This window comes from Oryctolagus cuniculus, unplaced genomic scaffold, assembly GCF_964237555.1.
Source record: "Oryctolagus cuniculus unplaced genomic scaffold, mOryCun1.1 SCAFFOLD_57, whole genome shotgun sequence".
In the NCBI taxonomy this organism is placed as follows: Eukaryota; Metazoa; Chordata; class Mammalia; order Lagomorpha; family Leporidae; genus Oryctolagus; species Oryctolagus cuniculus.
Genome location: NW_027208388.1, coordinates 764,312 through 778,239, shown reverse-complemented (window position 1 = coordinate 778,239; position 13,928 = coordinate 764,312). Strand labels below are relative to the sequence as shown.

Below are 13,928 nucleotides of genomic sequence, written 5' to 3'. Positions count from 1 at the left end.
CAATGAGGGGGATTTTGGACAACTGGCCTTTGTTTCTGGTAAGTCAAAGAAATTTTAAAGCAAATGTGCAAGATTAAATGACAGAAATGGGCTAAAAAACAGATCAGTCATTAGTCCTGCTTTGTTCCTTGGACATGTCTGACGTGGAAAAAGGGAAGTAATCGTTCTTCATTAAACTGGGTAGAGGCCGGCGCCGTGGCTCAATAGGTTAATCCTCCACCTGTGGTGCTGGCACCCCGGGTTCTAATCCCGGTCGGGGCACCAGATTCTGTCCCAGTCACTCCTCTTCCTGTCCAGCTCTCTGCTGTAGCTCGGGAGTGCAGTGGAGGATGGCCCAAGTGCTTGGGCCCTGCACCCACATGGGAGACCAGGAGGAACACTTGGCTCCTGGCTTTGGATCAGCGTGCTGGCTGCAGTGACCATTTGGGGGATGAACCAATGGAAAGTCTCTCTCTCACTGTACACTCTGCCTGTCAAAAATAAATAAATAAATAAACTGGATAGAAATGCACTGTTGAACAAAAATAAATATTCATGAAATCATATAACCGTGATGCTCATAGAATGTTCTCATATAGGAAAAAGTAATGCTGTATTTTCATTATGAGATCTGGGATGATATGAGTCTTAAAAGTTAATAGAAAATGTGTACTATGGAAAAAACTATGCAGGTATATAAATATTTTTGCACAAAGTACATATCTTTTAATTTCATTTTTCTACAATCTCAATATTCCCTTGTGTGTATATATGCTAAGCAATCTCCTATGAATCCCATGTTGTTTTTGTACTACCCAGTATTCAGTGTGAGTCTTAACCTACTTGTTCTAAGGTTATACATTATGACTAAAAAAAAATAAAACATCACATCTGCAGTTGTTAAATTTTGGACTTTTTTATTTTCAAAGCTTTACTTATTTATTTGAAAGGCAGAGTTGCAAACTCAGAGAGAGATTTTTTCATCCACTAGTTCACTCCCTATATGGCCACAGTGCAGAGCTGGGCTGATCTGAAGCCAGGAGCTAGAAGTTTCTTCCAGGTCTCCCATATGGGTGCAGGGGCCCAATTAGTTGGGCCACCCTCCACTGCTTTCCCAGGCACATTAGTAGGGAGCTGGATGGGAAGTAGAGCATCCAAGACTCAAACCAGCACGCATGAGATTCCAACACTACGGTGGTAGGTTTACCTGCTATGCCTCAGCACCAGCCCCAAAACTTTGGACTTTTAAATCAGAAACTTCATGGATTGGAACTTAAAGATGCTGATCTTGCTTTCTCTCATAAATATTTGGCACTGACTACCAATAAACTCAGGGTGCCAAACTTCACTATTTGGATTCCTGTCTATGCTGATAAGCATCCACTGCCAGCTGTCTCTTTTATTTGAAATTTGGTTGTATTTAAACACAAAGCGACAGAAATACCAGCACTGCTGACACACATAGAATTTATGGTAAAATAAACAATACTTAAACCTTCAGTTGCAACAGTCTGTAGTTTCTGTTTCATCCTGTAAATTTTCAAAGCAGCCAAAGCCAACAAGAATAAAATGAGGAACAGTAAGACTCAAAGACAATACTTAGCAATACTACTAATGTCGATGATGTTAAAATTTTAGTTATGTGCCCTGCACAAATTAAGTTCTTTCACATTCTGACCCAAGAACATAGATCCCCAAAACTACCTTAATGTATGCTTAGAAATCTGAAAACAGATGTAGAAAAGTACTAATCTAAACCAGCCCTCATTTCACAAGGGAAGACAGGAATCTACATATGCACACTGATTTAACACAGTAACAGGGAAAGAAAGCCAAAGCAAAACAGTCCAAATGAGCAAAACTCTGCTTATTGAGATTTCACATAATAAACTTTATAGCTGTTCTCATGGATAATCTGCACATACATAATTATCCTTCATTTTCATATATTTCATTTTCCAAATGAGGGCAAAATAGTGTCAGTAAGCTCTTTGAAGGGCATTATAAAAGCTATTAGCCAACCTTTTATGTGAGTGTAATCTACACATTCATTTCTCCAAGCTGGGACAATGAAGATACTTAACTAGTGACTGATATGAATCAGGATTTCTTTTTTTTTTTTTTTAACGGGCAGAGTGGACAGTGAGAGAGAGACAGAGATAAACGTCTTCTTTCCATCGGTTCACCCCCCAAATGGCCGCCACGGCCGGTGCGCTGCACCAACCCGAAGCCGGGAGCCAGGTGCTTCCTCCTGGTCTCCCATGCAGGTGCAGGGCCCAAGGCCCTGGACCATCCTCCACTACACTCCTGGGCCACAGCAGAGAGCTGGACTGGAAGAGGAGCAACCTGGAAAGAACCCAGTGCCCCAACTGGGACCCAGGGTGCCGGCACCACAGGCAGAGGATTAGCATAGTGAGCCACGGCGCCAGCCATGAATCAGGATTTCTAATACCCATTAAAAACACTTGAAGAGAATTACTTACCTAAACTATTTTGGAGAATCAAATTAGGTAAAACTCAAATGAAAAAGACTACTTTAAGCATGTCTCCACTCTCACACTATTCTAAACCTTCTACTCTGGTTTCAAAAATTATCTAAAAAATTTGTTGTCAAACACCAGAAATACTAAGAATATAAATCAATGATATGATACCAGGAATTTGGCTAGCTATATTGAGAATTTGAAAAATATTGAGAATAAAGAAAATACTGAGGGGGCAGCAGATGGTGTGGTTACAGTAGTCTCATATGAGTCCTGTATATGATTCACATTCACAAATAGGTGTATATGCAAGCAAAGACCTAAAATCAACCTTAAATCTACATTTATGGCCAGTGCCATGGCTCACTAGTCTAATCCTCCACCTGCGGTGCCAGCACCCCAGGTTCTAGTCTGGGTTGGGGCACCGGTTCTGTCCCGGTTACTCCTCTTCCAGTCCAGCTCTTTGCTGTGGCCTGAGAAGGCAGTGGAGGATGGCTCAAGTGCTTTGGCCCTGCACCCACATGGGAGACCAGGAGGAAGCACCTGGCTCCTGGCTTCGGATCTGCACAGTGCACCGGCCATGGTGGCCATTTGGGGGGTGAACCAATGGAAAGAAGACTTTTAACTCTGTCTGTCTCTCTCTGTCTAAATCTGCCTGTCAAAAAAAATCTCCATTTATTTCTTCTCCTGCATGTAGTTTATGTTTTTAATCTTTTTTAAAAATATTTTTGACATATATTCATTTTATTACTTGTCTAATGCTACATTCTTAATTTATTACCTATGATTCTCATCGCACTCAAATTTTCAGATCAACTTTCTAGCAGTTGTTATTGCCTTCTCATTCAAGTTATCTGAAAACATCACTATAAACTCCACATGTAACTTGTTCCCATCATTTATGGTTTCTGGTCTTGAGGGTTTTGCTGTTTTTTTTTTTTTAATACCTTAGATTTTATTATACCATCCAGAATTTTTATTTTGTTTGAATTTCCATTGTTTTTCAAATAAAGTGTTTTTAATTTTATTTGCTTTTCTTTTTTATTTTTTTTTTATTTGACAGGTAGAGTTATAGACAGTGAGAGAGAGAGAGACAGAGAAAGGTCTTCCTTCCATTGGTTCACTCCCCAAATGGCTGCAATGGCTGGCGCTGCGCCGATCTGAAGCCAGGAGCCAGGTGCTTCTTCCTGGTCTCCCATGCGGGTGCAGGGGCCCAAACACTTGTGCCATCCTCCACTGCTTTCCTGGGCCACAGCAGAGAGCTGGACTGGAAGAAGGGCAGCCGGGACTAAACCCCAGTGCCCATATGGGATACCGGTGCCGCAGGTGGAGGATTAACCAAGAGAACCACAGCACCGGCCCCTAATTTTATTTGTTTTTTAAAAAAAAGAGTTTTACATTTTGTTCAAAGTGTTTTTCACTTTATTTGAAAGCCACAGATAGTAGAGACAGAGAGATCTCCTATCAGCTTGTTCACTACCTCAAATATTCATAACTGGCAGGGATGAACCAGACTGAAGTCAGACACTTGAAAGCCTGTCTTGGTCTTTCATGTGGGTGGCAAAGATACAGGTATGTGAGTCATCACCTGCTCCCTCCCAGAGTTCACATTAGATGGAGTGTGATAGAAAGCAAAGGAGCAGGGACTCAAACTATGCATCTAATATGACACACAGGCATTGAAAGTGATATCTGGGGGCTGGTGCTGTGGCACAGTGGGATAAAGCCCCAGCCTGCAGCCCTAGCATCCCATATGGGCACTGGTTCAAGTCCCAGCTGCTCCTCTTCTGATCCCACTCTCTGCTATGGCCTGGGAAATCAATAGAAGGTGGCCCAACTCCTTGGGCCCCTGCACCCACTTGGGAGACCTGAAAGAAGCTCCTGGCTCTTGGCTTTGGATCATCTCAGCTCTGGCCATTGCGGTCATTTGGGGAGGGAACCAGTGGAATGGAAGAACTCTCTCTCTCTTTCTCTTTCAAATAAATAAAAAAATTAAAAAGTGACATCTGAACTGTTGTGCCCATCACCTTCCCAGTTAAAAAATTGTACCAAACTAAATTTTGAGCCTATTCAGGGAAAATTACTTATTGTCCTGACAGCTTTGTTAGACTATAGTAGAGCCCGGCCTCTGAGCACTGCCCTTTTGCTGGAACTAGTATGGGGCAGCTCATGGAATCCAAGCAGTCTTATGCAAGAGAGAAAATTGCATACCCATTTGCTTACATATTCATTTTTCTTTTGCTTCTGCAATAATCCTGTAAAATATTCACATCACTTTTATGGAGACTAGCCAAATTAGTTTGGTTATACAAAGTGTTTTCATTTTGATACCAGCAGTATAATGATATATACTTAACTTAAAATCAGCAAAAAGGTTGAATAGAGAGAACACCTCACTTTTCATAAAGATAATAGTTTATAAATTGTTCTGCCTTCCTTAAGTGGTGGGAAACCTTCAGAGTGCTTTGATAACTTCTATGAAGACAAATAAAGCAGTTTCTGAACAGTAATGCTTTCTTCACCACTTCTTTAATGTTCTGATGACAGAGAATAAAGCAAAAATAAAAGCCTGTGCTGCTGTTATCTTTGAAACTAACTTTATTTAGTGAGATACACACACACAGAATAAAACTCATTTCAAATAGATAATACATGCAAAGGACTGTATATTTCAAATATATTTATAGTAAAAATAATTTTTGTGAAGTTACATAACTCCCAGCATTCCTTTCTTGTCAAGGTAACATAAAATATCAATATTTCACAACACTTGATAAAACATAACTATCAATTTAATAACTGCAGAGAAACAAGTACAGCTGGTGCTGCGGCTCAATAGGCTAATCCTCTGCCTGTGGCGCCAGCACACTGGGTTCTATTCCTGGTCTGGGCACCGGATTCTGTCCCGGTTGCTCCTCTTCCAGTCCAGCTCTCTGCTTTGGCCCAGGAGTGCAGTGGAGGATGGCCCAGGTGCTTGAGCCCTGCACCCACATGGGAGACAAGGAGAAGCACCTGGTTTCTGGCTTCAGCTCAGCGTGGTGCGCCAGCCGCAGCGGCCATTGTGAACCAATGGAAAAAGGAAGACCTTTCTTTCTGTCTCTCTCTCTCACTGTCCACTCTGCCTGTCAAAAAAAAAAAAAAAAAAAAAAAAAAAAAAAAAAAAAAAGAAGAAGAAAAGAAAAGAAAAAGAAACAATTACAGTTGGAAAATGTTACAGTTGGAAAACCAAACCCTGTAAGTATACCTAGAAGTTCCCATGCTGTCTGAACATTTCAGCCTGAAATGGTATCCATTCCACCCATTTATATTCATTGATATAAGCTCAATACTCAGAGCCAACTACCTCTTACAGACAGCAAATAATCAGAATTTGAGAAGAGTTCAATATTATACTATGGATAGCAATAATGATGATAAATATCATGATTTCTCTGATTTTGTATCTCATGCTCATTTAAATTCAGCATGGTATCTTCAATCTCATCAAAGTATTCCACTTAAATATTTATAACATTTTTGGAAATAGGTGAACATTGTAGTTTGACAGATAAACAGTTATTCATGGGCAGTTTATAGGCATTATAGCCCAGAAGTTTTTTTTAATTGTTTTCATTCAACTGTTTTATAAATAACTTTACAGTTTTATTAACGATGTTTCATCAAAAGTTTTAGAGATATAAAACTTTTATAGTACCCCCAGTACTATATTCAAGAAGATTGGTGAAAGTGGACATCTTTGTCTTGTTCAAGATCTGAATATAAATTCTTTTAGCTTTTCCTCATTCAGTATGAGATTGGCTGTTCTTTTGTCATATATAGTCTTTATAATTTTTGTAAAGATTTTATTTATTTGAGAGGTAGAGTTATAACAGACAGAGGGAGAGACAGAAAGTTAGTTCTACCATCTACTGGTTCATCTCCCCAATGGCCACAATGGCCAGAGCTACATGGTTCCAAATCCAGGAACCAGGAGCTTCTCTGGGTCTTCCACATGGGTGCAGGGACCCAAGTACTTGGGCCTTCTTCCAGGATGGAGAGCAATGTGGTTTCCTTTTCGAAGTCCTGCAGTTGCTCAGACACCAGTCAGCTTCCCAGAGTAAAGCATAAGTCACTGGATGGGTGTGGAATTCCCTCTCTGCTAAAGCTGCGAGTGGCAGTCATTTTTTTTCTACCTTCATTTGGTAAGATGGAGGCAGAGGCTCAGAATGAGCAGCTGGTTGCACTGCATGACAGACCACAACTGTGTTCCTGCCTTCTCTCCTCTTGCCCCACAGAATCTTCATTGTTTTGTCACTTCTCCACCAAAAACACCTGCCCCTGGAACTGTGGTCCTTCCTTTGTTCTTTTTATAACCCAGAGCAGCTGAAGTCAGCACGGCTATGCCCTATTTAGACATCTTGGATCTCCATCTGAATGCATTTCTGCCATGTTGTTTTGATTACTACAACTTTGGAAAAATGTCCAACATCTCTGCTTAAAAATGCACATTTACACCACATTGTGGTATTCCCTCCCATGTTAGATTGGCTATTATCAGAAAGATGAGAGAAAACAGGTGTTGGTCAGAATGTGGAGAAAAATGAACCCCTACACACTCTTGGTGGTATATGTAAGGATAGCCATTTTGTTGTATAACATGAATATTACTCAAAAAATTAAAGATAGAAATACCATACAATCTAGCAATCCCACTATGGGGAACACCCTCAAAGGAAATTAAATCCTGATGTTGAAGGGATATTTGCACTCACATGCTTATTGCTGAATTATTCACAACAGCTAAGAAACAATATACCAGTCCATCAGTGGTTGAAAGGATATTTAAAGGGATATATGTTTATATTCAGCTTTTAAAATTTGAGACAACATGGATGAACCAAAATGACACCAGGGTAAATGATACAGACCAGGGATAGAGTAACCAATATCATCTCTCTCACTTATGTGAGAAATCTAAAACATCCAGTCTCATGGAAGAGTAGTGGCTCGATCAAGGGAAGTGGTGGGAAGGGAAAAGGGAGACATGAGTCATTTGGTATCAAGTTACAGTCAGATAGGAGGAATAAGTTCTGATGCTCTACCACATAGCAAGTTGACTATAGTAAACAGTAATGAACTGGCCAAAAGAGAGGATTTCAAGTGCCCTCACCATATACCTCACCATATACCATATACCACAGTTGTTAACATACCTATTAGCTCAGGTATATGGTGAGGGCATTTGGTATGTTAACAACTGTGACTCAAGAAGTATACATATTATGTACTTTATATACATAGGGGTTCAGGAGCATAGTAATACTTCCCATTGTACCCTCCTTCTTGCACACCCTCTTACCCTCCTTCCTCCTTCCTTATTTTTCTTTTAATTTTTACGACATCCTTTCAGTTTATTTTATAATCATAAGGTTAACCCTCAACTAAGAATTCAAGAAACAGTAAGAAGAAATAAACATTGTTGAGCAACAGTAGAGACAAGGGCTATAAATAATCATCAAATCTCAAAATGATAATTTTGCTAAAATACATTATGTTTTTGGTACTGTTTGATCTTCCACAGATTAGGGAATACATATGATATTCATCTTCTTGAGACTAGCTTATTTTACTAAGTACAATGGTTTCCAGTTGCATCAATTTTTTACAGCTGAGTAGTATTCCATAGTGTGTGTGTGTGTGTGTGTGTGTGTATTTAGTCATTGATGTTGGACATCTGGGTTGATTCCTCATCTTTGCTATGGTGACTTGAGCTGCAATAAATATGGAGGTAAAGATAACACATTTATATGCTTATTTTATTTCATTTGCATAAATTCCCAGGATTGGATGGCTGTCATATAGTATATCTATTTTCAGCTTTCTGAGGAATCTCCATACTGTCTTCCACAATGGCTGAATTAGTTTGCCTTCCCACCAACAGTCAATAATAGTACCTTTTTCTCCATATCCTCACTAGCATTATTGGTTTTTGATTTATATGTGAGATTGATTTTAACTGGGGAGAGGTGAAACCTCATTGTGATTTTTATTTTTATTTCCTTGATGGCTGGCATGCACAATTTTAATGACAAAGGGAGAAAGAGCTTGAATTTTTGAAATGATATATCAGAACCACATTGCTTCTAAAAGCAGTGCTTTTACAGCAGTTCCCTTTTATGTCCAGATAGTGGAAGTAGCTGTATTGTGAGGTCTGCCACAAAGCTGTCAAAGACCTAGATGCTCTGGACAACAAATAGAAAACACAGTATGTAAAGAGATTTGAGATATAATCATATGTGGGTGTTAGATTTTTCAATTATTATGTTCCAAATGAAAGTTTAGAACACTCATGGCTGGAACCCTAGCATTTCACATAGTTCTAGGCATTGTTGACCTAGACTATTTGATTGGTGAATGTCTGAATGACTGTTTTTAAATAAAATCCAGCATTCATGTAGCTGTCAGGTTTTTTTTTTAATCAAAAACCTACACATCTGGTTTTAAAAACACTGGATTAGATGACAAGGCAATGAAAATCAAGAGGAAACTTCTCCAAGTACTTGAGACTAGAGTGGTGACCCTTTGGTAGTGGAATTCCTGGCATGGTAGTATATGGCCTCCAGCCAAATAAATTTAAATTTATTTTATTTTAAATTTATTTTATTTAAATCTGTAAGGTCACCATGCTAATACCTCTCTATACCAGTTATCAAGATACATGGTGATGTGTCAGTATTGGAGAATTTGAGAAGAAATAGGTTGTTACTGTAGTCAACACGAAATAACTTCAGAACAGTGTTCTTTGTTAAAAAAAAAATTACAAACTGAGGCATGGAATGTCAGACCAACAGCTTTGCAAGGCTTCTGAGAAATCTTTCACATTATTTTTTTCTATTTGTTGAATTTATTTAAGCAAATCGATTTAGAAATACCATAAAATTAAACAAAACTTCTGACATATAAACAACTGGCATGTTCCTGAAACAAATGCTAACACCTGATAAAAGTTAATCCTTGTTTAGGAAAGCTGTCCATTAATAAGGTCAGTCTTCAGCAAAACTAAAACCATTCTCTTTCTTTAGCTTTCCTAGTCTGACAAGGCAATACCATCAAACTACAAAGACAATGCTGGAAGGACAGATCAGTAGCATTGTTTACAGCTGTTAAACAACTTCATTCTTGGTGCCACATAAAAACAGATTAGCCAATCACATTAAATAAAACATGACTTTTTTCTTTCTCACAAGTCACTAAGTGGTGTTAATTATGGTCCTTGTCAATCACTTTTGGTAAAGGCTATTTACAGTGTAAATAATTTAAACCATTAAATCATTTACAGTGTACATGGCTGAACATGTGTGTGTGAATGATTTCAAATTTAAAGTAAAAAATTACTAGCAACTAAGAGTTGATGCTGTAAGAAAAGGAATTGCTTGGGAAAGGAAAATGTGAGCTGAATTTTACCTGAAAGTTTTCAAGGCATAAACAAGAGCATGTGAGTACAATAGTTTTCCTTTATTAATTTCAAATATACTGTATTTTGAACGATTCAAGTAATGCAAGGCTATCAGAAATAACTTCATAAGCCATACAAGTATTAACTACATTTTCAATGTCTGAATTAAGAACGTTTTAAAAATTGTAGACTAAACCATGACAGTTTAGTTAAATAAATGATAAATGACTTTTTATTTGTACTTGTGATTCTTTTAATACAAATTGCTACCAACAAATATGTAAAGATATGTCAGATTACGCATTTAAACAAAGTACTTTGATTTAAACATAAAATAGATCCAAATGGTGCAAGTTTGTGCATAAGATCCCAGGAGTTGCCTGCTAACTTGAAGACAATCCTTTCTCTAATCAGAATCCATTATTCCTCAGCTGCAGATGAGATAGGGCACCATCTGTTGTAAACAGGGCACTGTTGTAAAGCCAGGATAATAGTCTTAAATTAAAATAATTCTCATTCAATGAAAAGACTTTCCCAAGTCTCTTCCAGCACTGTACGTAGAATAGTTTTCTGATCTCTTAATTTCATAAATTAACTTTCTTTGATTCCATTTTTATGGTGGTTGAGTTCAGTTTTGTTTTAAAAATTGGTTAAAGTTTATATAAAACTCTGTACATATCCACAAATTATTGCATAAACAGCATAATTTTCAAGACAGTGTTTGCAAACACATGTCCAATACAGGGAAAGAAAAAACACTCAGTTTTCCCATCTGGCTTTTTTCTTCTTTTTTATTTGTTTGGGATATTCCTTGGTTCCAGACTTGGTCTGGGCAGGAGGCACACTACTTTGCTTCATATTTGACTTGGATTTATCTGTCTGGCACTTGGGAAGAGTTCTTGTCAGAATCATCTTTTGATAAGCTAACCGATGACTCGGTAGAAACCGCAGGTGGAAGCGTCTTGATGGGGTGACTGTTTTGACAAGTACTTCAGGTGGATCACTAGTGCTTACAGTCTTTGAGGAAAAAACCTTGTCATGTTTTGGATGGGATTTAGAGGTATTCACTGGAAGCTCTTCTCTAATTTCCTTTTCTAATTCTTCTGTGTCCTGTGCAAGAGTTATCTTCCACCTTGCTGCTTCTTTTTCTTTTTCATCTTTTTCTTTTTCCACTTGGAAGAGCTCCCTCTCCCTTTCTTTATCATCATCTGAAATCTTGTGATCATCAGGAATTGGTTCTTGAGACTTCAGAAGTGAAGCTCTTTCTTCATCTACCCAGATCCCCCATTCTCCTGCTGGTGCATTCCAATCAGAGCCGGGATCTGCAGAAGACAGACCATCAATGTCAGAAAATATTGAGCGGTCACTCCAATTCCTTCCCCAGTCTTTTCCATTTGCAGTAGCATCTCCAGTGTCCTGACTCCAAGCAGATGGCTCAGTTTTCCTCTTGCCTGCAGTAGTAGGTGAAATAGCTTTCCACTTCTCCTCACTTGCACTGATCTGTGAGGAGGGCTTTATCAATTTTTTCATTCCAGCTTACTCCATTGACAGTGAGGCTTTCATTTAATCCTGAAGAAACCTGAAGTGTGGAATCTCCTTTTCCAGACTTAAAGTTGCTAACTTGAACATCTAGATGAGAATCAGCTTTATCCTTCTTGGAACCAACAGGAAATGATGCAGTTGCAAGTTGCTTGGTGGGAACTGTGGTGATATTTTCTATCCCAGGGACAGTTGAATCCAATGAACCAGAATCAGTCAACATTTTATCACATTTACGCTGCTGTCGTTTCTCTCTGACTAATTTTAGTTTCCTAGGCTCCTTCATCAACTTCCTTTCCATCATGGCGAGGACTGTTTTGCACTACTTCAGCACTGACTTTGCTTTCTTGTCTCTCTCTCATGGCTGTTTTGCTGTTCTACTTCGAGGAGTTCGAACAACTTCACCCTCAGCCACTTCAATGGTCCGTCCATTTGGTCTGGGCTTCTCGGGCAGTTTCTTCCGGTTCTTCTTCTTGCGCCCCTCATTTTTGAGGTTCTTCAGCAAGGCTAGGTCATCAGGGCTGAGGCTGGCGAGGCCGCCAACTCCCTTTTGAGTGGTGGGCTCCTCCATTTCTTGCGGGTGCCAGTGCAAGCCGCGGCCCAGCCTTAGCATCGCAGGAAGAGCAGCAGCAGCCCGAGCGCTCCCATGCACCACCAGGATCACCCAGCCCAGGTACCGCTTCAGCTCCAGGCCCAGGTCGAGGCCCAGTTTGGTGCGCAGAAAGCCCAGGAGGGCCGGGAGCATTTCCTGCATCCGGGCAGAGCCCTCCTTGGACTGCTGGGCCAGCTCGTCCTGCCAGCTCCCTGCAACCATCTTCCCTCCTGGCAGAGGGACTTGCAGGATGATGCTGGGGCATAGAGATGCCATTTAAGAGTCAGGGGGAAGGGCGGAGTGCCGGGCTGGATAGCCTCAGGCAAACACATCGCTGTCATTCCTCCTGCCAGAGCCAGGAATCTGCCGCCACAGCTAGGGCAGAGGGGGTGCCCAGTTCTCCCCTAGTCAGCCTCACTCTGACACAGCCAGGAGGAGAAGGGCAGGCGGAAGTGAGCATCTCCAGTGCCAGCCCTTAAATGGCATCTCGATGCCAGCGCCAGGTCCCACTGATCTCCCTTGGAGGAACAATTGGAATCTATCACTTTATAAAGGCCTGATCAATGATGTGACTTACACTGGAGCAGTGTGACCCTTGGAGTTATTGGTTTCTATGCACTGAGTAAAGTTATCTGGAAAATGTCAAAGAATGATAATAAATTAACTGAAGAAAGACCTGAGAAGTTGTGGATCAGGACCAAGATGAGGACTATCTATTGATTGACCAGAAGCAGAGGCTAATCCAAGGCAGTGATGAACTTCAGACCCAGCATTGGCCTGCTCATGAGGCCCAGGGCCACCCATGTTAGCCATCTTGGGCATGGCTCCATGAACTACTCTGATAGGACAAATCACTCAAGATTTTGCAGATTCTTGAAGTTGCCAGTTCTGACCTAGAGCTGAGAGCTCCAGGATTATCCCTCTTCACACAAGCCACTGACAGCAATGCTGATAAACAAGGTGTTGCCTGAAGAAGTAATCAACTTGACCAAGAGATATTTCAAAAACAGCAAAGGCACTGTTTTATGCACAGCCCAACCAGATTCAAAAAAGAAAAAGATTGTGTCTAACTGAAAATGTTATCAGATGTTGGAGTGTGGATGAGAATTCTGACTGCATCTACAGGATGGGTTATCAAGAAGGGGAGACAGAACTCCCAGGCACATGTGAGAACTGCTTCCCACCTGAGGAGTGTCTGCTTCTTCAGGGGAGACTCAGTTTAACCTTAGGGCCTTATAACTGAGTCAGCCCCACCAAGTTCATCTGGGGTAATCCCCCTTACTTAAAGTCAATTGATTATGGACTTTGATCATATCTACAGAAGACCATCATAGCAGCCTACATTAGTGTTTTACTGAATAACTGGAGATTGGAACCAATCAAGATAACTCATAAAAGGGACCATCACCAAAATTTCCCTTCATTCCACTTCTCTTCTCAGATGAGCACTGCTACAACAAACCCTTAATGAAAACTTTTATGTCTTGGTCCTCAACTAAGCAAGGTTTTTTTCCATGGGTAAATTTTATTTAGAAAGGTTCTGTATGACAGCATTATTCACATTTGACATTTTTCCTCATTAAAAGCAATTTATAATCCAAATCAATTTACAGATTCAATGTAATCTCAATCAAAGTTTCACAAAAGTTATTCTCAGCTTTCAAACAAATGACCCTAAAACTCATATGGATCACAAGAGACCTTGAATAGCTAAAGCAATCCTAAATAATAAAAATGAAGCTGGAGTCATCACAATACCAGATTTCAAGACATATTACATATTCAGGGCAGTTATAATCAAAACAGCTTGGTACTACCACAAGAATAGACATGTGGACAAATGGAACATACTAGTAACTCCAGAAATTAATTCACACATCTACAATCAAGTAAACTTTAA

The 13,928-nt window shown here is 39.9% G+C and overlaps 1 pseudogene; it reads right to left on the bottom strand.

Annotated features, from left to right (window-relative positions):
• Nucleotides 1-9,250: 9,250 nt before the first annotated feature.
• Nucleotides 9,251-12,545, bottom strand: LOC138848396 (protein LYRIC pseudogene; annotated as a pseudogene).
• Between the last annotated feature and the right edge of the window lie 1,383 nt (nucleotides 12,546-13,928).